Source organism: Heterodontus francisci, chromosome 45 (assembly GCF_036365525.1).
Source record: "Heterodontus francisci isolate sHetFra1 chromosome 45, sHetFra1.hap1, whole genome shotgun sequence".
NCBI classification, from domain to species: domain Eukaryota; kingdom Metazoa; phylum Chordata; class Chondrichthyes; order Heterodontiformes; family Heterodontidae; genus Heterodontus; species Heterodontus francisci.
The window spans coordinates 15051068-15076487 of NC_090415.1; the positions used below are offsets into that span (position 1 = coordinate 15051068).

Here is a 25420-nt window from a genome sequence, read left to right on the forward strand (position 1 = left end):
GTCTCTGTGCCAGCTTTTGGAATAGTCTGAATCCATATCCAGCCTCAACCAAAGATCTGTGTAATCAGTCGTCTTAAAAAGAAATGGAATTAGCTGTGGGCAGGACTGTTTCCTGGTCATCAGAGGCCAACATTAATCTCCTTGACACTTGGTAAACTTTGGTTGTCACTCTGTAGGTTGGCTTCTCTAGCAAGCTTGGCAAGATTACAGTTAAACATTTGTTCAAGTATTACATTTTTGAAAGTTTTTTGAAGCTTGTTAAAATATTTCTAAGCAATTGTCGAAGCTTATGGAAGTATTTAGATTGAGTAAAATTATTTAACATTTTCGAAATATTCACGACAGCTTAAAATCATTTGAAAACATCAACTTGAACAGTGATTGACTGCTTGCGCTCAAGGGGCGTTACTTCGTTAGGTGACGTCAATGTGGGCGTTTCTTCATCGAGAACACGCCTCTCTGCTCCCCTTGGACAGGAGCAGGCTGCTGGAGCCATGCTGCAGTTGGGGAAACAACTCCTGCTCCAGCCAACGGACAAGGTAAGTACGGATATATTCATTTATTTTTATTATTATGCACGCAACGTCGAACGCCGACGCCTCGCCGCTGACAGCAAAATCCGAGCCAATTGTTTTTTGTTATTCCAGTTAAACGGTTTAATGCAGCAAACCACCAACTAACTATATTAGAGTGACTGCAAGTCTTTCGAATGAAACCGCTTGCTGCAAGTGCAATGGATGTGGTTAAAGATATTTGTTATGATTTTTTAACTTCTCAAAAGGAAGCATGTGTGTCCAATCTGTATACCAGGACGAAAGTAAGTGATAATCTTGGAAAACGTATCACTGATGTGGAGCGAGCAGATGCATATCAGATTTTGGATCACCAAACCTGCAGAGTCACAATGACCACAATACATCCTCTGTCGAATGATTAAGTACGTGGCCGTTGTTTCACAGGCCAGATAACTGTAAGAAAGGTAGGACGTAAAACAGAACCGTTAACTGATTCGATGTTCCATAAAGGGAAGTGGTGTGAAACCAGTTGGCCAGCACATACGTTACACTGAGACCTCAACATTAGTTTGTGCGCCTTGTCTTTGGATAATGAACCCTTCCTTTGTCCAATCTACAAATAAAGCAATGTGAATACTATGATTCTTAGGAATCATTATTAGGAACACAGTTTATTTTTCATTCGCAGTAAAGAGCTGGATTTGGGAATAAAGGCATAATGACAAAGATTGCAAGGAATTCGGAAATGTGGGAAATATTGAGGGGGATCATACCGGAATTCAGGATGAACGGATGCAATGTCAGATGAAATGTAATGCATAGATCTGTGAACTAATGAATTTTGGAAGGAAGGATGTGTCGAGGCAAAATAAATTAAATGGTATTATTTTGAAGGGGGCGCAGAAAAGGTGTGATCTGAGGTCTAACATACACAAAGCCAGGAAATTCTTTAAGATAATGAACTATCCAACTAGTGAGCGGATGAAACACTAGTTTACTTCCACACAATCTTTTTTCTTTTGAATTGGAATGCAATGCTTTACAAGGTACTGGAAAATCAATAGATATTTGCAAAAGGAACTGGATATATCCTTGAAAAGCAAACAATTGCAGGGCCATGGTGAATGAGCTGGTGAGGTGTGGGGGGCGTGGGGAGGGTAATTGACTCTCTCTTCAAATTTGCTATCACAGCCACGATTGGCCGAATAGCCTCATTCTGCGCTGCATGCTACAGTACTGGGCCGAGCGTTCATTTCCCACTGCAAACACCATGTGGCAGTCAAACAGAGATGTTGCCGACTTGTGATCTGATTCACGGTGTCAATAAAGTATTCTTCATTATCCTTGCTTAATAATTCTGTGTTTGCATAGTTTTGCGCCATTTAATTTTGCTCGTCTCAGATGAAGGTGAGCCACAGTGCCCACAAAACAATGCGACGTGGTTATTGTACATAATTTCAAATTCTTGTCGGGAGGACAGAACTCTTTTGAAGTTTCATGGAACTTTAAAAGATTGCAGCACTCAAGTATATTATTCCGATCTCTGTCACTCTCTCCCTCGAGAACATTACAGTGCAGTACAGGCCCTTTGGCCCTCGATGTTTTTAGAAATTAGAACATGACAGCGCAGTACAGGCCCTTCGGCCCTCGATGTTGCGCCGACCTGTGAAACCATCTGACCTACACTATTCCATTTTCATCCATATGTCTATCCAATGACAACTTAAATGCCCTTAAAGTTGGCGAGTCTACTACTGTTGCAGGCAGGGCATTCCACGCCCCTACTACTCTCTGAGTAAAGAAACTACCTCTAACATCTGTCCTATATCTATCATCCCTCAACTTAAAGCTATGTCCCCTCGTGTTTGCCATCACCATCCGAGGAAAAAGACTCTCACTATCCACCCTATCTAACCCTCTGATTATCTTATATGTCTCTATTAAGTCACCTCTCCTCCTCTTTCTCTCCAACGAAAACAACCTCAAGTCCCTCAGCCTTTCCTCGTAAGACCTTCCCTCCATACCAGGCAACATCCTAGTAAATCTCCTCTGCACCCTTTCCAAAGCTTCCACATCCTTCCGATAATGCGGTGACCAGAACTGCACGCAATACTCCAGGTGCGGCCTCACCAGAGTTTTGTACAGCAGCAGCATGACCTCGTGGCTCCGAAACTCGATCCCCCTACTAATAAAAGCTAACACACCATATGCCTTCTTAACATCCCTATTAACCTGGGTAGCAACCTTCAGGGATTTTTGCACCTGGACACCAAGATCTCTCTGTTCATCTACACTACCAAGAATCTTCCCATTAGCCCAGTACTCTGCATTCCTGTTACTCCTTCCAAAGTGAATCACCTCACACCTCTCCGCATTAAACTCCATTTGCCAATTCTCAGCCCAGCTCTGCAGCCTATCTATGTCCCTCGGTACCCTACAACATCCTTCGGCACTATCCACAACTCCACCGACCTTAGTGTCATCCGCAAATTTACTAATCCACCCTTCTACACCCTCTTCCAGGTCATTTATAAAAATGACAAACAGCAGTGGCCCCAAAACAGATCCTTGTGGTACACCACGAGTAACTAAACTCCAGGATGAACATTTGCCATCAACCACCACCTTCTGTCTTCTTTCAGCTAGCCAATTTCTGATCCAAAGCTCTAAATCACCTTCAACCCCATACTTCCGTATTTTCTGCAATAGCCTGCCGTGGGGAACCTTATCAAACGCCTTACTGAAATCCATAGACAGCACATCCACTGCTTTACCCTCATCCACCTGTTTGGTCACCTTCTCGAAAAACTCAATAAGTTTTGTGAGGCACGACCTACCCTTCACAAAACCGTGCTGACTATCGCTAACGAACTTATTCTTTTCTAGATGATTATAAATCCTGTCTCTTATAACCTTTTCCAACATTTTACCCACAACCGAAGTAAGGCTCACAGGTCTATAATTACCAGGGCTGCCTCTACTCCCCTTCTTGAACAAGGGGACAACATTTGCTATCCTCCAGTCTTCCAGCACTATTCCTGTCGACAATGACGACATAAAGTTCAAGGACAAAGGCTCTGCAATCTCCTCCCTAGCTTCCCAGAGAATCCTAGGATAAATCCCATCTGGCCCAGGGGACATATCTATTTTCACGCTTTCCGAAATTGCTAACACCTCCTCCTTGTGAACCTCAATCCCATCTAGCCTGGTCGCCTGAATCTCAGTATTCTCCTCGACAACATTTTCTTTCTCTTCTGTAAATACTGACGCAAAATATTCATTTAACGCTTCGCCTATCTCCTCTGATTCCACACACAACTTCCCACTACTCTCCTTGATTGGCCCTAATCTAATTCTAGTCATTCTTTTATTCCTGATATACCTATAGAAGCCTTAGGGTTTTCCCTGATCCTATCCGCCAATGACTTCTCGTGTCCTCTCCTTGCTCTTCTTAGCTCTCCCTTTAGATCATTCCTGGCTAGCTTGTAACTCTCAAGTGCCCTAACTGAGCCTTCACGTCTCATCCTAACATAAGCCTTCTTCTTCCTCTTGACAAGCGCTTCAACTTATTTAGCTCCCTCGCTCGACAACTTCCTCCCTGCCTGACAGGTACATACTTATCAAGGACACACAGTAGCTGCTCCTTGAATAAGCTCCACATTTCGATTGTGCCCATCCCCTGCAGTTTCCTTCCCCATCCTACGCATCCTAAATCTTGCCTAATCGCATCATAATTTCATTTCCCCCAGCTATAATTCTTGCCCTGCGGTATATACCTGTCCCTGCCCATCGCTAAGGTAAAGCTAACCGAATTGTGATCACTATCACCAAAGTGCTCACCTACATCTAAATCTAAGACCTGGTCGGTTTCATTACCCAGTACCAAATCCAATGTGGCATCGCCCCTGGTTGGCCTGTCTACATACTGTGTCAGAAAACCCTCCTGCACACACTGGACAAAAACTGACCCAACTAAAGTACTCGAACTATAGTATTTCCAGTCAATATTTGGAAAGTTAAAGTCCCCCATAACAACTACCCTGTTACTCTCGCCCCTGTCGAGAATGATCTTCGCTATCCTTTCCACTACATCTCTGGAATTATTCGGAGGTCTATAAAAGACTCCCAACAGGGTGACCTCACCTCTCCTGTTTCTAACCACGGCCCATACTACCTCAGTAGACGAGTCCTCAAATGTCCTTTCTGTCGCTGTAATACTCTCCTTGATTAACAATGCCACACACCCCCCCCCCCCCCCTTTTACCATCTTCTCGGTTTTTTTGCTGGTCGTTTGATGCTACAGCTCAGAAGAAATTTCAGTCCCCTGCTGGTTCCCCATAACAGTGCATCTTCCTATAATTAATATGTCCACTCCGTTATACTTGAAAAAGGCATTCTGCTTGCCCTGTTGCTGGCACTGTTACCACTTCCGTACCCTTATTTCTCTTTCTCTATCTTAGTTACTATTTATTACATGTTACTTCTGAAGTACTGACTGTTATTTTTTTTTGTTTGTTTGTTTGTTTTCGCATTCTATCAATTCTGTTCTTAATGGGGTAGTAACACCCTGGATGCAGATAGCCTACAAACTGTCAGCAGGAATTTGGGATACTTGTTTTTCACTCTGGAAGGAACTATATACGGTGTCCCCCTGGGCTTGGTTATTGAGAACACTGCTTTTTTGACATATATTGATAACCTATATATGGACATACAAATTAGGATCAGGAGTAGGCCACTCGGGCCCTTGATCCTGCTCCGCCATTCAACAACATCATGCTTGATATGATTGTAATGTCAACTCCAAATTCCCGCCTACATCCAATAACCTTCCATCCCCCTTCGTATAAAGGCTCAATCTACCTCTACCTTAAAACTATTCAAAGACTCTGCTTTGAACACCTTTAGATGAAGAGAGTTCCAAAGACTCACAACCCTCAGCGAGAGAAAAAAATCTCCTCATCTCTGTCTTAAATGGGCGACCCCTTATTTCTAAACAGTGACCACGAGTTCGAGATTCCACCCCTCCCCTCCCAAGAAGAAAGATCATTTCCACATCCACCCTTTCAAGACCCCTCAGAAGCTTATATGTTTCAATCAAGTCGCCTATTACTGTTCTAAACTCCAGCAGATACAAGTCAAGCCTCTCCAGCCTTTCCTTATAAGATAGCCCACCCAATCTATTAGTCTAGTAAACCTACGCTGAACTTCTTCCAAAGCATTTACAAGTTTCCTTAAATTAGAAGACCAATATTGTACACAGTACTCCAGATGTGATCTCACTAATGCCCTGCACAACTGAAACATAACTTCCCTACCTTTGTGTTCAATTCTCCTTGAGATAAATGATAACATTCTATTAGCTTTTCTAATTACTTGCTGCACTTGCAAACTAACTTTTTTTTTGCAATTTATGTGCTAGGGTACCCAGAACTCTCTGCATCCCAGAGATCTGCCATCTCTCACCATTTAGATTATATGCTTTTTAAAAAATTCGTCATGCCAAAATGGACAATTTAACATTTTCCAATATTATACTCCATTTGCCAGATCTTTGTCCACTCATTTAACCTAACAATATCTCTGTGTTGCTTCCTTATGTCCTCTTCAGAACTTATTTCCATACCTATCTTGGTGTCATGAGCAAATTTAGCAACCATACCTTCGGGTCCGTTCATCCAAGTCATGTAAATAAATTGCATAAACTTGAGGCCCCTGTGGCACACTACTCGTTACATCTTGCCAACCAGAAAATATCCCATTTATGCCTGCTCTCTGCTTCCTGTTACCAAGCCAATCTTCTATCCACGCAAAAAATGTTACCCCTTACACCATGCGTTGTTTTTTTATTGCAAAGCCTTAAGGATATCTAAGTACATCCTGGATAGAAATGGCATGATTTCAAATGGGCAATTATTATGGCACATTAACTTCAATGCAGAGAACTGTAAAGGTAAGTTTTTTGAAAGCGATAATGATGAGGTGCAATGTAAATTAAATGGACAAATTTAAAAGGGATTGCATGCACAGAGAAACCTACAGAAGATGTGCAGATGATAGAACAAACAAATTAAAAGAAAACGAATATGCAATTATAGACTTTATAAATAGAGTTTTAAAGTAAATTAGGAAAGCAGGGATGTTATGAACCTTTGCAATCATTGCTTGGAAATTAGCTGTAGCATTGTTCGACACCTTCCTACTCGATTCCACGAGAGCATTTGCCCCTCCAAATCTTTTTAAGATTTCAAACATCGAGATTGCATTACCACTTATTCATTGTGGTGCATCTACGCTACACCCTCGCCTAGGTCAATATAACCGTTCTGAGGTGTTGTGGACAAATCCCGCTGGGGTCTAATCAGTGATTTTTATTGCAGTAACATAACTTACACACTTTTATTCCCGGACTCCTTGACACAAAGGCATTCATTCAGCGAGCTGTGTTCTAATTGTTTATGAACATGAATCCTTGTGTTAATGATCGTGTTCTTGGGTTCCCAGATCGCCATGTTCCTGCACAGTATATATTCACAATATATATTAATGACTTGGGTGAGGTAACCAAATGTAACAATTCCAAGTTTGCAGACGACACAAAGCTGGGGGGAGAGGGTGGGAGGGGAGTGAGCTGTGAGGAGGATGCAAACAGGCTCCAGTGTAATTTGGACAAGTTGGGTGAGTGGGAAAATGCATGGCAGATGCAGTATAACGAGGATAAATGTGAGGTTATCCACTTTGGATGCAAAAACAGAAAGGCAGATTATTATCTGAGTGGTGATAGATTGGGAAAGGGGGAGGAGCAACGAGACCTGGTGTCCTTGTACACGAGTCGCTCAAAGCAAGCATTCAGGTGCAACAAGCAATTAGCAAGGCGAATGGTATGTTGGTCTTCATTGCAAGAAGATTTGAATGCAGGAAGAAGGATGTCTTACTGCAGTTATACAAGGCCTTGGTGAGACCACATCTGGAGTATTGTGTGCAGTTTTGTTCTCTTTATCTGAAGAAGGATGTTCCTCCCATGGAGGAGCGTGCAAAGAAGGCTGATTACTGGGGTGGCAGGATTGACGTATGAGGCGCGATTGGGTCGAATAGGCCTATATTCACTAGAGTTCAGAAGAATGACATGGGATCTCATAGAAACCTATAAAATTCGAACAGCACCAGACAGGCTAGATTCGGGGAGGATGTTCCCGATGGCTGGGGAGTCTAGAACGACGGGTCACAATCTCATGATAAGAAGTATGGAATCTATAACCGAGATTAGAAAAATATTCTTCACTCAGAGGGTGGTGAACCGGTGGAATTCTCTACCACAGAAGGCAGTGGAGGCCAAGTTATTAAATATATTGAAGAAGGAGATAAAGATATTTCTTAATGCCACAAGGATCAAGGGACATGGGGAAAAAAGCGGGAACAGGGTTTTGCATTAGACAATCAGCCATGATCTTTTTTGAATGGTGGAGCAGGCCCGAAGGGCTGAATGGCCTATTCTTGCTCCTATTTTCTATGTTTCTATTTATACAGTTTCTCGCTCTTTAGGAAATAGCCTTACATATCGTTTTTTGGAGCAACGTGGATGGGATCATATTTAGTAACATTCAATTTAATTCGCCACAGAATAGGCACTCAATGAATCTCGCCATGTCCTTTACAAATTCGTACACTATTCCATGAACTTTGTACCGTTCCATAATCTGCAAAAGTGACTTTACAACTCCCCAGTCGTTTATCCAAGTCAGTAAATTTTAGCCTGAAAAATTGAAGACGCAGCACCGATCCCTGGAGATCACAACTTTCACATCATGCTTTGAAATCAGCCAACATATCAATTGGACTGTGCGTCTGTCAATTTATCTATCTATCTATCTATCTATCTATCTATCTATCTATCTATCTATCTATCTATCTATCTATCTATCTATCTATCTATCTATCTATCTATCTATCTATCTATCTATCTATCTATCTATCTATCTACCTACCTACCTACGCTGATACCTACCTGCCTATCCAGCTATCTATACCTGTCAATATATTCTTACATAGATATTTTTTCTCTCGTGTTGCTCTCCAGGCTTTAAGACTCAGTTTTCATCTATGGAAATTAACATATTAACAGCAAAATTGTACAGCACCTAATCGAATTCTCGCAGCACACTTATCTTTGGTATCAGTTGAGCTCAGTGGTAGCAATTCCGGCTGAGTCAGGTGGTCGTGGTTTCAATTAATCTCCGAAGACATGAGGACACAATTTGGGTACACAAGTAAGTGCAATACACTGACTGTCCGATAATAAGAGAGCGCAGACCCAGGTTCCGCCTGCTGCTTAGTGGTATGTGAAAACTCCAAATGTAATATTTGATGAAAATCAGCTTAACCACATGTAAAGCGTGAAACAAAATTTGGAATCTGTGACACTTCCCTTCCCTTCCTCGACTTCTCTATCTCCATCTCTGGGGATAGGTTGTCTACTAATATCCATCATAAGCCCACCGACTCCCACAGCTACCTTGATTACACTTCTTCACACCTTACCTCCTATAAGGACTCCATTCCATTCTCTCAGTTTCTCCGTCTCCGACGCATCTGCTCTGATGATGCTACCTTCCAGGACGGTGCTTCTGATATGTCCTCCTTTTCCTCAACCGAGGATTCCCCCCTCCCCTCACTCCCTCACTGTTGTTGACAGGGCCCTCAACCGTGTCCGGCCCATTCCCCGCACCTTTACCTTCACCCCTTCCCCTCCCTCCCAGAACCGTGACAGGGTTCCCCTTGTCCTCACTTTCCACCCCATCAGCCTCCATATCCAAAGGATCATCCTCTGCCATTTCCACCACCTTCAGCATGATGCCACTACCAAACGCATCTTCCCCTCCCTTCCCCTGTCAGCATTCCGAAGGGAACATTCCCTCCGTGACACCCTGGACCACTCCTCCATTACCCACACCACCTAGTCCCCTTCCCATGGCACCTTCCCCTGCAATCGCAGGAGGTGTAATACCTGCCCATTTACCTCCTCTCTCCTCACTCTCCCAGGCCCCAAACATTCCTTTCAGGTGAAGCAGCGATTTGCTTGTACTTCTTTCAATGTAGTATACTGTATTCGCTGCTCACAATGTGGTCTCCTCTACATTGGGGAGAACAAACGCAGAATGGGTGACCGCGTTGTGGAACACCTCCACTGAGTCTGCAAGCAGCACCCTGATCTTCCGGTTGCTTGCCATTTCAACACTTCCCCCTGCTCTCATGCTCACATCTCCATCCTGGGCTTGCTGCAGTGTTCCAGTGAACATCAATGCAAGCTTGAGGAACAGCATCTCATTTATCGATTAGGCACACTACAGCCTGCTGAACTGAACATTGAGTTCAATAATTTCAGAGCATGACGGGCCCCCCATTTTACTTTTATTTTCAGTTCTTTTTTCTTTTTTACATTTTTTACAATTTCTTTTTGTATTTTTATTTCATTTCATCTTAGTTTGTTCAGTTTGCTTACCCACTGCTTTTCTTCATGTTTGTACTTGCTGCTGTTCAATCTTCAGTTCGTTCACACCCTATCTGTACTAATGCTTTGTCTTTCAACACACCTTTAACATATTGTTTGCCTTTGCTCCATGCCCTTTTGGTCAGCTATATGGCCTTGTCCAATCTACAACTTCTCCTTTGTTATCTCTTGCCCCACCCCAGCCTCACTTGTTTATAACCTTTGACATTTCTAATATTTGCCAGTTCCGAAGAAGGGCTACTGACCCGAAACGTTAACTCTGCTTCTCTTTCCACAGATGCTGCCAGATCTGCTGAGTATTTCCAGCAGTTCTTGTTTTGATTTGGAATCTGTCCAATGGATTTAGAGAAGCATAATGTTTTTAAAAATGTCTTTACTGGGCTGATTTACTGAAATCTTGTTGGCACTTAAGACTGGCTTGATTCAGTCATTGCTGATTTTAATCTTGGGGCAGATGACGGCTCTGCTGAAAGCTATTGCCAGTTCTGATGAAATGCAGCTGACCTGAAACGTTAACTCTGCGGTTCTGTCCACAGATGTTCCCAGACCTGCATTGGTATTCCCAGAACATTTTTTTTGGTTTTTATTTCAGATTTCCACCATCTGCAATATTTTGCTTTCTAAAAAGCTGTTGCCTGGCGCTTTCAGAGCAACAGCAACAGATAAAGAAAAATGTCCATCAGCTAGAAACTACACAGTACAGAGATGAGTACATAACACGGGGAAGTAAAGCCTCTATACATATACCTAGATATAAGAAGAGAAAGGGAGGGAGGGAGGGAGAGAGAGAGAGAAATGTACCAATTGTGTTAATTCTTTTCTCTCGTGGGAGGATCCAAAATAGATCACTTGAATTCTCTGCTGATTTTCTTGGAACAAATTTACTAAATGGTGTGCTAAATATGTACAGGTGTTTCATCAGATCAGGGTAAGTCGTGTCACACCACCATGCTTACTCTTAAATGCTCAACTTAAAGAGTGCAGTGAAACCAACTAAAATAAAAAACGAATTGAGCAATGTGGTGAATACTTTTATTGGACTGGAAGAAAAATAGGTTTCCTGTATTTTAGAAAGAAAATACTGAAACGGTTATATGCATATTGGATTGGGAAGAATTCAGTTAAACAAATGGGATAATCTAAAAAGGAAATCAAACTCTCCAGGTTTGCTCCAGTAGCAGTATTCGTCCTATAAGGTCTTCAATAGTGAAACAACTTTAGCGAGGCATATAGAAAATGTACTTGAATGCCTAAAATGCACGCAACACAAAGATCCCGTTTACGTGCGGATCACATATATATTCGGCTGGAATTTAACAAATTCATGTTCAGTGAGAATGTCTGAGAACCTTTTCTGCCTATACGTGAGGGGTGCTATTTGTTCCTTAAAAAGATCTTGACGAATTTCGACAGTGTGACCTCATTGGTGATTACAGTAGTCTTGACATTTATCCTGTACTCTATGTTCCTGCAGCTGCAACCCCATCAGATCCATTATCTGCAAACCAATCACAAAGAGAATTAAGACAAACCAGTAATTTCAGTCAGGTTGTGTGAATGTCCCTGGAGCATGTTTACTCTTTCAGTTCTTCTTGGGATTGGTGAGTATGGGCCTCGTACCAGTTGATTTTAACTCCCAGAGAGACAAAGATCTTTATTTCAACAGAAACCTATAACACTTCAGAAAACTGCCTGAATTGAAGAATTGAAGGAACAGTTCCGTGTTGTGGTAATGTTTGTATTTTACTTATTTTGAGAAATTGTATGAAATATGAACACAACTTTTAAAGAAAGGAATTTATTGTTATGGTCCTGGATCTTAATAAAAGCAAGCCACACGTATGCCACTCATGATCTGACAACTCTATGTATGTAGATTTAAAGGAGATTTTATTATTATTATTAATTTATGGGATGTGAGCGTCTCTGGCCAGGCCAGAATTTATTGCCCATGAGAAGGTGATGGCGAACTGAGTGGCTTGCTAGGCCATGTAAGAGTTAACCACATTGCTGTGGGTCTGGAGTTACAAGTCGGCCAGACCAGGTAAGGACAGCAGATTTCCTTCCCTAAAGGACATTAGTGAACCAGATGGGTTTGTACAACAATCGACAATGGTTTCATGGCCATCATTATACTAGCTTTTTTAATTCCAGATTTATTAATTGAATTCACATTCCACCTTCTTTTGTGGTGGGATTTGAACCCATGTCCCAATAGCAATATGCTGGGACTCTGGATTACTAGCCTAGTGACAATACCACTACGCCATCGCCTCCCCCATTATATGGTATCGGAGCCACAATAGGAAAAGCTCTGACAAAGTAATTGAAGCCATATCTATCCATCTAACTAACCTTGACTAAATATCACTTTTTAACTCTATGCATCAATCCACGCATCTACAGCAGCATCTCTATCCTATTGCAATAATATTGGGAAAAATGAAAAAAAAATATTGTTAGATTCTCCAGCTGACAGAATGCGATATTTTCGATCTTAAGTCATTTCCAGCATAGTATGCTTGATAGGATTATGTGGTTAAGTAGTGGTCCTCAAAATGTTTAGGATCTGTACCTAAATTCTCATTTTACTCTTCAATTGTATTGAATTATTAAAATACAAAGTAATTAAATATTGGCCTGAACGGGAGTACAGATCTGTTTCTGCAGAATGTCACAAGACCACAAGGGTGAATTTATTAGGAGAGATTACATATACTCAGCTTTTATTCCCTGCACAATAAACTGCAAGAGGAAATTCAATTGAGAACCTTAGTATTTTGAATACAACTCATCGACTAGACTTGGCAGAAACATTTTCGGATCGTGAGGGACTCTCCGATGTGGAGCATAACCTTAAAATCAGAGCCAGGCCATTCATCTGGATGGAGTTAAAACACAAGTAGCCGTTAATTATTGAATGGCGGAAAAAGCTCAAGTCACACTCTGGCCCACTTAGATTCTTGCATTTCTTTAATTTGAGAAATGAAATAAGCTGTTTTTTAAAATTATGAGAACATGTTGCATTTTTTGCCATATATTCTTTTATTATAGAAGACTGTAGTATAAGATTTGATAAGGTAGAAGTAATTTGTGCCCCCTTCTAAGTGGGAACAGACCAGGCAACACATATCTTGTTATGAATCGACTGTATTGAGGTCAGCGTCAGGGAAACATTATTAAGAATTTAGATAAACGATAGTCACAAACTCAGGCAGTGATTAACAGTCTAACACATATACTAGCCATATTAGAGACCGGACAGCAGAGCGCACAACTTTTTCTCTTGGAACTTCTGGTCTTCATTTTTTTTGTCTCTGTCTCTCTGTCTCTCTTGTCCCGTGTCGTGGCTGTTTGAAAATCAGTCTGGCTGATTTAATTTATCCTGGCTGCTATCAATGAACCCTCCCTTGTCCGAATCATCTTGCGTCTTGTGACAAAGGATGTCTTCCTTAACCAACCAATGATCATTCTTTGACAGGTGCTAACCTTTTGGATTTAACTAGGTAATATCTCTTTGTGTTGACCAGTTTATCTCAATGCTTTTACATTTAGTCATTTAGTAGAACAGAACTTGAGTAGCTGAAAATAGACGTTGTTGAAGCGTTTTGTCTTGCACTCATCAGGACAACCGCAAGAATTACAAATGTAAAGAGAAAAAACTTACACTGCGTGAGAAGACAGTGCTGATTGGTTGGCAAGCGAACTCTGATTGGTAGAGGCGTTGCCATAGCGAAGTAACCGTTTATGGTGACTTACAGTTAACAGCAAAGCTTTGTTTTAAATTTAAACCAGGCAGCTTGACTCTGATTGGTCTGAGGATTGAACCAACGTATGGCTGTCACTTATTTTGTTCAGCTGAAACAGCTGCAATGTTTGTTCCTATTCTTTCCGTCTGCAAAGAACAGGGCCATGTGAATTATTATGTATAGCCTCCAGTATGTTCTCATGCACCTCACTGCGAGCACCACTGACAATCTTAAATTGGTCATCAGCGTATTTCCTAGCACACTGTAGATTATTTAGCAAATGTTGTCCGATCGTGGAATCACATCTAATGTTGGACGCTGTGTTTTGGGTTTTGCAAGTATTGGCTAGTTGGGTACAGCCCATATCCTCTCGTTGCAAACAGCAAAGAGGATGCAATCCTCCAGTCTCATGGACGTGCAGCCTATATACCAGGTATCACACTAGCATTCAAATTCATATATCATATTACTCATTTGTGTGTTAGGAAGAACGTCTTTTTGGCTTGATCGCGGTACCCTGTTAGTGGTGAACACCGCACGCGTTGCTGCTGCATAGTCGCAGCATGAAACAGCCAGCTTTACTTGTTGGTCAAATTTTTGATATATTACCCTTCTAGGGTAACTTCAGGTAGACTGGGGACTGTTCAGGACTGACAAAAACGGCCTTCATAAGTTTGCGTGATATCGAGTAAGAAATTATCTGATCAGGGTAGCCATTATCAGGCAGGATGTCTTTGATTCGCCCTATTTCAGCATCAAGCTTGCATGATGAGAAAATGGCTCGGACCCTACTGATGGAGTTGCCGATAAGGCCAATCTATAGCGCATGGAACGGTAAAAATAGCAGTACGAGCATTGACAAATGAAGCCTTGTTTGTGGTAAACCATGGTAGAGACCCCCTGAACAGATCTATCAACTCGTAGTTCAAGAAAAGGGAGCTCATTTGACTTCTCCATTTCAAATAAGAATTTGAGCTGAGGGTTCAACCAGATCAGACGTGTAAGGAATAATTGTATGAAGCTGGCGATTCAAAAATATAGCAAATGTAGAACCTACGTATTAGAAATATTCCAGAGTGAGGAGGTTTGGTGTCATTCCATCAAAGACACGTTTCTCATGGAACCCAACAAAGATGTTTGCGAGAGCAGGGACTAGAAGGGATCGCATGGCAGCGCCATCTATTTGGGCATACATGGTATTACCCTCATTGCCTGCCTCGACGTTCGATATCATCGGTAAATTTTGGAATTTCACCCCATGTTCCAATATCAAAAAAGCAGTGGGCCCTGCACTGAACCTTGGGTAACACCACTGTCTACCATCCTTCATTCTGAAAGTCAACCAATTAACAGGGCGCATTGCTTTATTTCTTGAAGCCATTTTTTAATCCAAGCTGACATTCATCCTCATATACTGTGAGCATTAATTTTGTTACCCAGCCTTTTTGCGGTGCTTTGTCACAAATTTTATTAAAGCCATATACACAACATCGTTGGCATTCCCTTCATCAATCTTCTCTGTTACTTCAACCAAAGAAATCAATTAGATTAGTCAAGTATGCTCTGCCTTTTTTTGCAAATCCGTTCTGGCTCCCTCTGATTAACTCGCATAAATTCAACTGCCTGTTGATTTTGTTTTTCCTTGATGACTGTTTCTAAAACCTTGCTCACCTTCACTGTTAAACAGACCGTCCTGTAGTTACTTGGACTGGCGTAACACACATTCTTAAGTAAGACTGTTGCATATGCCACTCAGGAGTCCTGTGGTTCCTTCCCTTTATCTAGAAAAGGTTGGACGTTTACGACAAATATTTCCACGATCTCACTTTCACTTCCAAGGAGATGTAATCCATCCAGACCCAGAAATCGACCCACTATGAGCAAAGCCACCCGTTGCAATGCATCCTGCATAGCAGTTTTCACCGCATACATTATCTCTAACACCTCTGCTTCTTACAATAATTTGTCAGCATCTACTTCCTGAGTAAACACAGAGGCAAATGGATCAATCTGTTTACCAGACTTGTCCTGCAGGTCTAAGGATGTTTAAGATGAGAGTGGCTGCCCTTCACGTCAAGGCAGCATTTGAACGAGTATGGCATCAAGGAGCCCCAAGAAAGCTAGAGTCAATGAAAATAAGGAGTAAACATTCTACTGGTTAGAGTCATACATAACACAAAGGAAGATGCTTGTGCTTGTTGGCGATCAATCATCTCAGTCTGAGGACATCACTGCAGGAGCCTACGATCTTTCCTCCATCATATGGACGTAACTGGGAATGCTCACTGATGATTGCACAATGTTCAGTACCATTTGCGACTCGTCGGATAGTGAAACATCCGTATCCAGATGCAGCCAGACATGAACTCATCCAGACGTTTGCTGATAAATGGCAAGTAACATTCACGCCACACAAGCACCAGACAATGACCATCTCAAGCAGGGCGCGCTCCCTTTAATGCTCAATGGCACTACCATCGACGAATCTCCCAGTATCAATATCCTGGGGACTACCATTGACCTGAAACTGAAATGGAACAGTCATATAAATATTGTGGATGCAATAGAAGGTCCCTCATGTACTACTCCATAAAGTCTGTATACCATTTACACGGCACAAGTCAGGAGTGTGATTGAATAATCTCCAATTGCCTGGATGAAAACAACACTCAAAAAGCTCAACACCATTCAGGACAAAGTATTGCACTTGATTTTCACCCCATTCATCACCGACGCACAGTGGCAGCAGCATCTACAAGATGCACTGCAGCAACTCACCAAGTCTCCTTCGAAAGCATTTTCCAAACCCGTGAACTCTACCACCCAGAAGGACAAAGACAGCATATGCTTGGGAATTTCATCACCTGCAAGTCCTCTGCGAACCACACACCATCCTGACTTGGAGGTATACCACCGCTGTTTGACTTGTTTTGTCAAAGTCCTGGTCCTCCCTTCCCAACAGCACTATTGGTTTACCTACATCTCAAGGACAGCAGTAGTTCAAGAAGACAGCTCACCATCACCTTCCCAAGGGCAATTAGAGATGGACAATACCTGCTGGCTTAGGTAGCGACGACCACATCCCATAATGGTGAATGGATATTGGGGAATATAGGACAAGGTGGCATAGCCTAAAAATAGTGGCAGACCTTTCAGGGGCTAAAATAGGAAACACTTCTCCAGACATAAGGTGACAGATGTTTGTGACACTCTTCTACACATAGCAATTGACGTTGAATCAACTGCATGCACTAAAGCAGAGATTTATAGATTTTTTTCAAATCCAAAGATTTTATTTTTTTATTTTTATTTATTTAGAGATAGAGCACTGAAACAGACCCTTCGGCCCACCGAGTCTGTGCCGATCAACAACCACCCATTTATACTAACCCTACAGTAATCCCATATTACTTATTACCTACCTGCACTAGGGGCAATTTACAATGGCCAATTTACCTATCGCCTGCAAGTCTTTGGCATTTGTGGGAGGAAACCGGAGCACCCGGTGAAAACCCGCGCGGTCAGAAGGAAAACTTGCAAACTCCGCACAGGCAGTACCCAGAATTGAACCCAGGTCCCTGGAGCTGTGAGGCTGCGCTGCTAACCACTGCACCACTGTGCCGCCCTATGCGGAAGAAGGGGCAAAGGGTGGAATATAGTTAGGTCACAGATGTGCCATCATCTCACAAATTGGTAGAAGAGGCTGGAGGGGGTTAAAGATTTTCTCCTGTTCCTAGGTTCCTATGCTCCACCTTGCCTAGGGAAACTATTAGTTACATCGATTATGCACTGAAACGGGGGTAGAGTCATCGAGTCGGACAGTATAGAAACAGGGCCTTTGGCCCACCTTGTCCATGCCGGCCAAAATGCCTATCTACACTAATCCCACCTGCCTGCATAAATTTTATATCCCTCTATGCCTTTCTGATTCAAGTACCTGTTCAGATGCCTCTTAAATGTCGCTACTATTCCTGCCTCCACCACTCCCTCGGAAAGCTCATTCCAGATACCCACTATTCTTTGTGTGAAAAATTTACCCCTTTGATCCCCTTTAAACATCCTCCCTCTCACCTTAAATCTTTGCCCTCTAGTTTTAGTCACCTCTACCATGGCAAACAGACTCTGGCTATCGACCCTATCTGTGCCTCACACAATTTTATGTACCTCTCTCATGTCCTCTCTTAGCCTTCTTCTCTCCAGGGAAAACAGACCCAGCCTATCCAATCTCTCTTTATTACTCAAGCCCTCCAAACCTGGCAACATCTTTGTGAATCTATTCTGCACCCTCTCTAGCTTAATCACATCTTTCCTGTAGTGCGGGGACCAGAACTGCACATAGTACTCCAAATGCGGCCTAACCAACGTTATGTATAGCTGTAACATGACGTCCCAATCTGGTACTCAATGCCTCAGCCAATGAAGGCAAGCATGCCATATACCTTCTTCACCACCCTGTCTACCTGTGTTGCCACTTTCAGGGAACTATGTACTTGCACCCCAAGTTGTCTCTGTACAACAACACTCCCCAGGGCACTGCCATTCACTGTATGTGTCCTGCCCTGGTTTAACTTCCTAAAATGCATCACTTCACACTTCCCTGCCTTAAATTCCATCCACCACTCCCTTGTCCACTTTCCCAGTTGATCTATATCCTGTTGTAACCTTAGGCAACCTTCTTCACTGTCCACTATACCCCCAAATTTGGTGTCATCTACAAAGTTACTAATCATGCCCCTTACATTCACATCCAAGTCATTAATATATACGACAACAGAAGAGGGCCCAGTACCGATCCCTGTAGCACATCACTGGTCACCGGGCTCCAATCTGAAAATTAACCCTCCACTACCACCTTCTGCCTCCTATCACCAAGCCAATTTTGTATCCAATTTGCTTGCTCAGCCTGGATCCCATGTTTTTGAACCTTCTGGACCAGCCTACCATGTGGTACCTTGCCAAAGGCCTTGCTAAAGTCCATGTAGACAACGTCCATCGCCCTGCCCTCGTCAATCCTCTTGGTCACCTCCTCGAGGAACTCAATCAAATGATGATTTCCCAGGCACAAAGCCATGCTGACTATTCGTAATCAGACCACGCCTTTCCAGATGCATATAAATCCTGTCTCTCAGAATCCCTTCCAATAACTTTCCCACCACTGATGCAAGGCTCACGGGCCTGTAGTTCCCTGGCTTATCCCTGCTGCGCTTCTGAAATAAAGGCACAACATTAGCTATCCTCCGGTCTTCCGGTACCTCACCCGTGGCTAACGATGATACAAAGATCTCTTCCAGTGCCCCAGCAATATCCTCACTTGCTTCCCATAGCATCCTAGGATACACCTGGTCAGGCCCTGGGGATTTATCTACTTTAATGCGCTTCAGAACCTCCAACACCTCCTCCTTTGTAATATTCATATGCTCCAGGATATCGGCGTTCCCTCCCTTGAACTCATTAGCTTCCATGACCTTCTCCACGGTAAATACTAACGAGAAATATTCATTTAAGACCTCGCCTATTCACGGGGCTCCACACATAGATTGCTACACTGATCCTTAAGGGGACCTACTCTCTCCCTAGCTACCCTTTTACTCTTAATATACTTATAGAATCTTTTAGAATTCTCCTTTATCTTATCTGCCATGGAAATCTCATGAATATTTTCGCCCTCCTAATTTCCTTCTTAAGTGTAGTCCTACATCCCCTATACTCCTCGAGGGACTCCCCTGATCCAAGCTACCTATACCTGACATATGCCTCCTTCTTTGTTCTGACCAGACCCCCAATATCCCTCGTCAACCAAGGTTCCCTAAACTTGCCAGCCTTGCCCTTCCATCGAACAGGAACATGCCAGTGCTGAACTCTTCTTATATCACTTTTTAGTTTAGTTTAGTTTAGAGATACAGCACTTTAACAGGCCCTTCGGCCCACCGAGTCTGTGCCGACCATCAACCACCCATTTATACTCATCCTACACTAATCCCGTATTCCTATCACATCCCCACCTGTCCCTATATATTTCCCTACCACCTACCTATACTAGGGGCAATTTATGATGGCCAATTAACCTATCAACCTGCAAGTCTTTGGCATGTGGGAGGAAACCGGAGCACCCGGAGGAAACCCACGCAGACACAGGGAGAACTTGCAAACTCCGCACAGGCAGTACCCAGAATCGAACCCGGGTCCCTGGAGCTGTGAGGCTGCAGTGCTTTTAAAAGCCTACCACTTGCCAGACGTCCCATTACCTGTAAAAAGCCTCTCCCATTGAACTTTTGAGAGTTCCTGTCTCATGCCATCGAAATGAGCCTTGCCCCAATTTAGGACTTCAATCTGAGGACCAGTCCTATCATTTTCCATAACTATCTTTAAGATATTAGAGTTATGGTCACTGGCCCCAAAGTGCTCCCCCACTGACACATCAACCACCTATCCATCCTCATTTCCTAACAGGAGGTCGAGTGTAGCCCCTTCTCTAGTAGGGCTATCCACATACTGCTTCAGAAGGCTCTCCTGGACACACTTAATAAATTCTTCCCCATCTGATCCCTGAGCACTAAGACAGTCCGAGTCAATATTAGGGAAGTTAAAATCACTACTATTACAACCCTATAATTCCTACACCTATCTGTGAATTCCCTACATATATGCTCCTCCACTTGCTCTGACTATTGGGGGGCCTATGGTGTAATCCCATCAAAATGATCACCCCTTTCTTATTTCTACCCATATGGCGGTGCTGGACGTTCCTCTCAGGATATCCTTTCTAAGTACTGCCGTGATGTTCTCCCTAATCAATAGTGCAATTCTCCATCCTCTCTTACCTCCACCTCTGTCGCGCCGGAAATATCGGTACTCAATAAAAATGAGCTGCACATCCTGCTGATCCCTCACCAAGTTTCTGTAATAGCTTTAATATCACAATCCCATACATCGATCCATGCTATGAGTTCATCTGTTCATCTGCCTTATCTCTAAGGCTTATAGCATTAAAGCAAATGCAGTTTAGCCTAGCAGACCTTCCACGCTCCCTGCCCTGCCCCTGCCCGACCTGCCTACTGGACTTGATTGCTTTAACCTCTACATTTGCCACAACTATCTCATCTGTGACAGTACTTCTTTGGGTCACCCCCAACCTCCCCCCCGCAAGACTAGTTTCCAATCTCCAAAGTAGTGCTAGCAAACCTCCCCGCAAGGATATTGGTCTGCCGCCAGATTAGATGCAACCCGTCCTTCTTGTACAGGTTACCTCATCACCAGAAGAGATCCCAATGATCCAGGTAGCTGAAGCCCTCCAGCCTACACCAGTTCTTCAGCCATGCATTCATTTGCCTAATCCTCCAATTCAGACCCTCACTAGCACGTGGCACAGGAAGTAATCCTGAGATTACAACCCTAGAGGCCTTGCTTTTTAACTTTCTGCTTAACTCCCTATATTAATTTTGCAGGACCTCATCTCTTTTCCTGCCTATATCATTAGTACCACTATGCACCACGACCTCTGACTGCTCACCGTCCCCTTTCAGAATGTCCTGCAGCGGTTCCGAGACATCCTTGACCCTAGCACCAGGGAGGGAACATACCATCCTGGAGTCCAGGGTTAAAGAGAACCTTCCACTGAAGTTATTTTGCTCGATCAGAAGAATCCCCGAACTTCCCCAGGCAGGTCAATGTAGAAGGCAACACCATCCAGGCACCATAAGCCCTATGCTTTGCTATCCCCATTGCAAAGTGTTTGCTTCGTTCCGCTTTTCCTTCCTAATGTTGGCACTATCCAGTTATCATCACCTCATTACACCTAAAATTAAACATTCTGTTCCCTAATTCTGACTTTCCCGCCAATGAAGTCCTGCTATCGTCGTAAGAGGCGCTTATTATCTTTTTTAACCCTTGGATTGTTATTCCTCCATAACACATCCATTATTAACCACATTATTGGTACGGAAATATGAGTAACCTTTTGACAATATTTGGGAAGTTTGCATGTATTATTTGAATCCAGTGTGTTGCCTACTGGTGGTCACGTAATTTCTCCCTTCCACTCTATTATTTTGGGATACTTTTAACTTATATTCAATTAAGATCCCATTGTGGGGGAGCTCAGAAACTCCTGCTGATCAATTTTAAGTTGGATGGTGCCACTAAACGGCGGTGCTCATCTGATACTATTTCTGCGCCCCTACCAATATTCAATCACGTTCAAGGTATTATAAACTGAAAAAAAATGGACGGCAGTTAAAATGCCTGGCCGATTCACTTTCACCTATTTTACACCAATCATTTAAAGATAAAATCATACAATTCGGTTCCAAACCGATCATCTGCAGGGAAGGAAAGTTAACTAGGCAATTCAGAATAGTTTACTATTTTTTCCTGGATCATTTCCAAAATTGGCACAAATCATTTATTAGCCACTTGGAACACTATTGTGCTTGTCGTGATGTAAGCTAATGCTACTTGACTAGTAATGAGGAGACATTAACTAATACACAAGAGTATGCATGTTAAAATTTCATTATGTCCATTGGTGAATTTGAATTCAGTTTTCAAAATGTGGTGGTGAGACAAGATGATATGACTAATAAGTGAGCATGACATTGCTGGACTGTTGTAGAGTCCAAATTTATTTAAATGAGGAAATCTGTCAAACAGTTTTCCTAAATGTGATTCCAGTCATACAGCGACATGCTTTACTATTCACGGCTCTTTAATGTGTCAATCCGCCAAACTGTTACCAGCGGTTGAAGACGAATGCCTAGCAGCATCATTTGTTGGCAGTTAGGGATAGGAATAAATAGGAGCCTCGCCAAATATGCCCACATCATCGAAATGAAGAAACACTTACTTCTAACTGCATGTTCCTGCTGTCGCTATTGTATCCACATCTGACATGGTTTTGCAAAGTTATTTATAATTCAGAACTGCCATGATGGCATCTGTTTAATACCTTTCACCCACACACAGTTTAAATTTGCTGCGGAACATTGTCAATTCTGGATATAAGTTCATTGGATCTGAAATTCAAGTTAGGTGAGGATGCTAACAGGTGGTATAGAAAATGTGTCGTTAGACGTTTAGTCTAATATTTGGTTTTGTTAACTTCAATGGAACCTAATATCGTCTAGGGCTTTAATTCACTCGAGTAGATTTTAACTTTGGGAGATTATGAAAAATGTGCGATATTGAATTGGTAACCAATTATACGATCCACTAGAATACCCATTCAGTTGACTTTAACATGTTTCATGGTTCATGAATTCCAAATATCGTCCATATTAAAACATCACTTCAACGTGAAAGCAACCCACTATATTTTAAACTTCAATTTAAATTTATTTGATAGTTACTTGTAACCTGTTTCTTTTTCTTTCAGTTGAATTGTTGAAGCAAATGAGTCTGGAAGCGTACATCAAGAAAGTCAATGAAAAAATACCTGTCTTCTGAGGCACCGTCGCATCACGATGAATTTATTGTCAGTGTTGTCTGGTACACGTTTCATAAATTAAATTATGCATCTATTTGTCGATATATTCAACTTTAAATGATTCACATATCCATCCAGTTTTTGATTGCCTTGAAATTTTGGCTGAGCAAAACAAGCAGTCCCATTTGTGTAGACAAGATGCTGCTTAGTGACAATTTATGTTGATGCTTTACTCTATCTATCTATCTATCTATCTATCTATCTATCTATCTATCTATCTATCTATCTATCTATCTATTTATCTATCTATCTATCTATCTATCTATCTATCTATCTATCTATCTATCTAACTATCTCTGTCTCTCTCTGTCTGTCAGTAATTTTCTGGACCCTCTGATCTCACTCCATCGTTATGTCTTTGTGTGTGCATATATGACTATGGTTCTTCCTGTGTAGCCCAACTTAAAGAGCGTCTACCTCTCATGCTGCGATTTTATTTGATCTAATGGCCTAAGTTAATTCGATAGAAGGTTTTGGAAACTGTGCCAGACAGGTATAAGGAGGGATGACAGTAGATTCATAGAAACATAGAAACAAAGAAAGCAAGAGCAGGAGTAGACCATTCGGCCCTTCGGGCCTGCTCCATCATTCAAAAAAGATCTTGCCTGATCATTTAATTCAGTACCCTTTTCCCACTTTCCCCCACTTGATCCTTTCAGCATTAAGCAATATATCTATCTCCTTCTTGAATATATTTATAACTTGGCCTTCACTGCCTTCTGCGTAGAGAATTCCATAGGTTTACCATCCTCTGAGTGAAGAGGTTTCTCCCCATCTCGCCTCTAAATGGCATACCTGGTATCCTGAGACTGTGACCCCTGGTTCTGGACTCCCCAGCCATCAGGAACATTCTCCGTGCATCTAGCCTGTCACGTCCTGTTGTAATATTATAGGTTTCTATGAGATTCCCTCTCATTCTTCTAAACTCCAGTGAAGATAGGCCTAGTCGACCCAATCTCTCCTCATATGTCAATCCTGCCATACCAGGAATCAGCCTAGTAAATCTTCTTTGCACTCCCTCCATGGCAAGAACATCCTTCCTCAGATAAGGAGACCAAAATTGCAAGCAATACTACAGCTGTGGTCTCACCAAGGCCCTGTATATCTCCAGTAAGTCATCTTTGCTCCTGTATTCAAATCCTCTTGCAATAAAGGCCAACATACCATTCGCCTTCCTCACTTCTTGCAGCACCTGAATGCTTGCTTTCAGCGACGGGTGTATAAGCACACCCATGTCTTGTTGCACCCCCTCCCCTTTTCCGAATCTATCTCTATTCAGATAATAATGTGCCTTTCTGTTTTTACAATTAAAGTGGATAACCTCACATTTATCCACATTATACTGCATTTGCCATGCATTTTCCCACTCACCCAGCTTGTCGAAATCACATTGGAAACTCTTTTCATCCCCCTCGCAGCTCACATTCCCCCACGCCGCCCGCAATTTTGTATCAACTAGAAACTTAACTCGGAAATGTTCCATTTAATTCGCTCACCGAAGTCATTAATGTATATTGTGAATAGCTGGGGTTCAAGCACTGATCCCTGTTCTACCCCACTAGTCACTGCCTGCCAGCCAGAAAAATACCCGTTTATTCCTACTCTATGATTCCTGCCTGTCAACCAATTCTCAATTCTTGCCAGTACATTACCCCCAATGCGACGTGTTTTACTTTTGCACACTAACTTCTTATGTGGGACCTTATCAAAAGCCTTCTGAAAATCCAAACACACTACATCCTCTGTTTTTCCTTATCTATTCTACAAATTACATCCTCAAAACACTCCAGTAGATTTGTTAAGCATGATTTCCCTTTCGTAAACTCATGCTGACTTTGTCAAATCCCGTTTATGCTTTCCAGGTGTTCTGCTATCACATCCTTTATAATATACTCTAGCATTTTTCCCATTATTAATGTAAGGCTAACTGGTCTGTAATTCCCTGTTTTTTTCTCTCCCTCATTTTTATAAATAGTGTGGTTATATTTGCAACCCTTCAATCTGCAGGAACTGCTCCAGAGACTATAGAATTTTGGAAGATGCCCAACAATGCGATAGCTAGTTCCAGGGACACTTTCTTTAGTACTCTGGGATGTAAATCATCAGGCCCTCGGGTTTTGTCAGCCTTTAACCCGATTAAATTTCCTAGCACTTTTCCTTTTTACTA

At 42.3% G+C, this 25420-nt stretch overlaps 1 long non-coding RNA gene across 1 annotated transcript; it reads left to right on the forward strand.

Annotated features, from left to right (window-relative positions):
• The first annotated feature begins 462 nt into the window (after positions 1-462).
• On the forward strand, positions 463-23295 carry LOC137356449 (uncharacterized). The gene is made up of 3 exons (XR_010971058.1): positions 463-539; positions 11498-11624; positions 23143-23295. It is a non-coding gene; the product is annotated as an uncharacterized lncRNA (long non-coding RNA).
• Positions 23296-25420: the final 2125 nt, after the last annotated feature.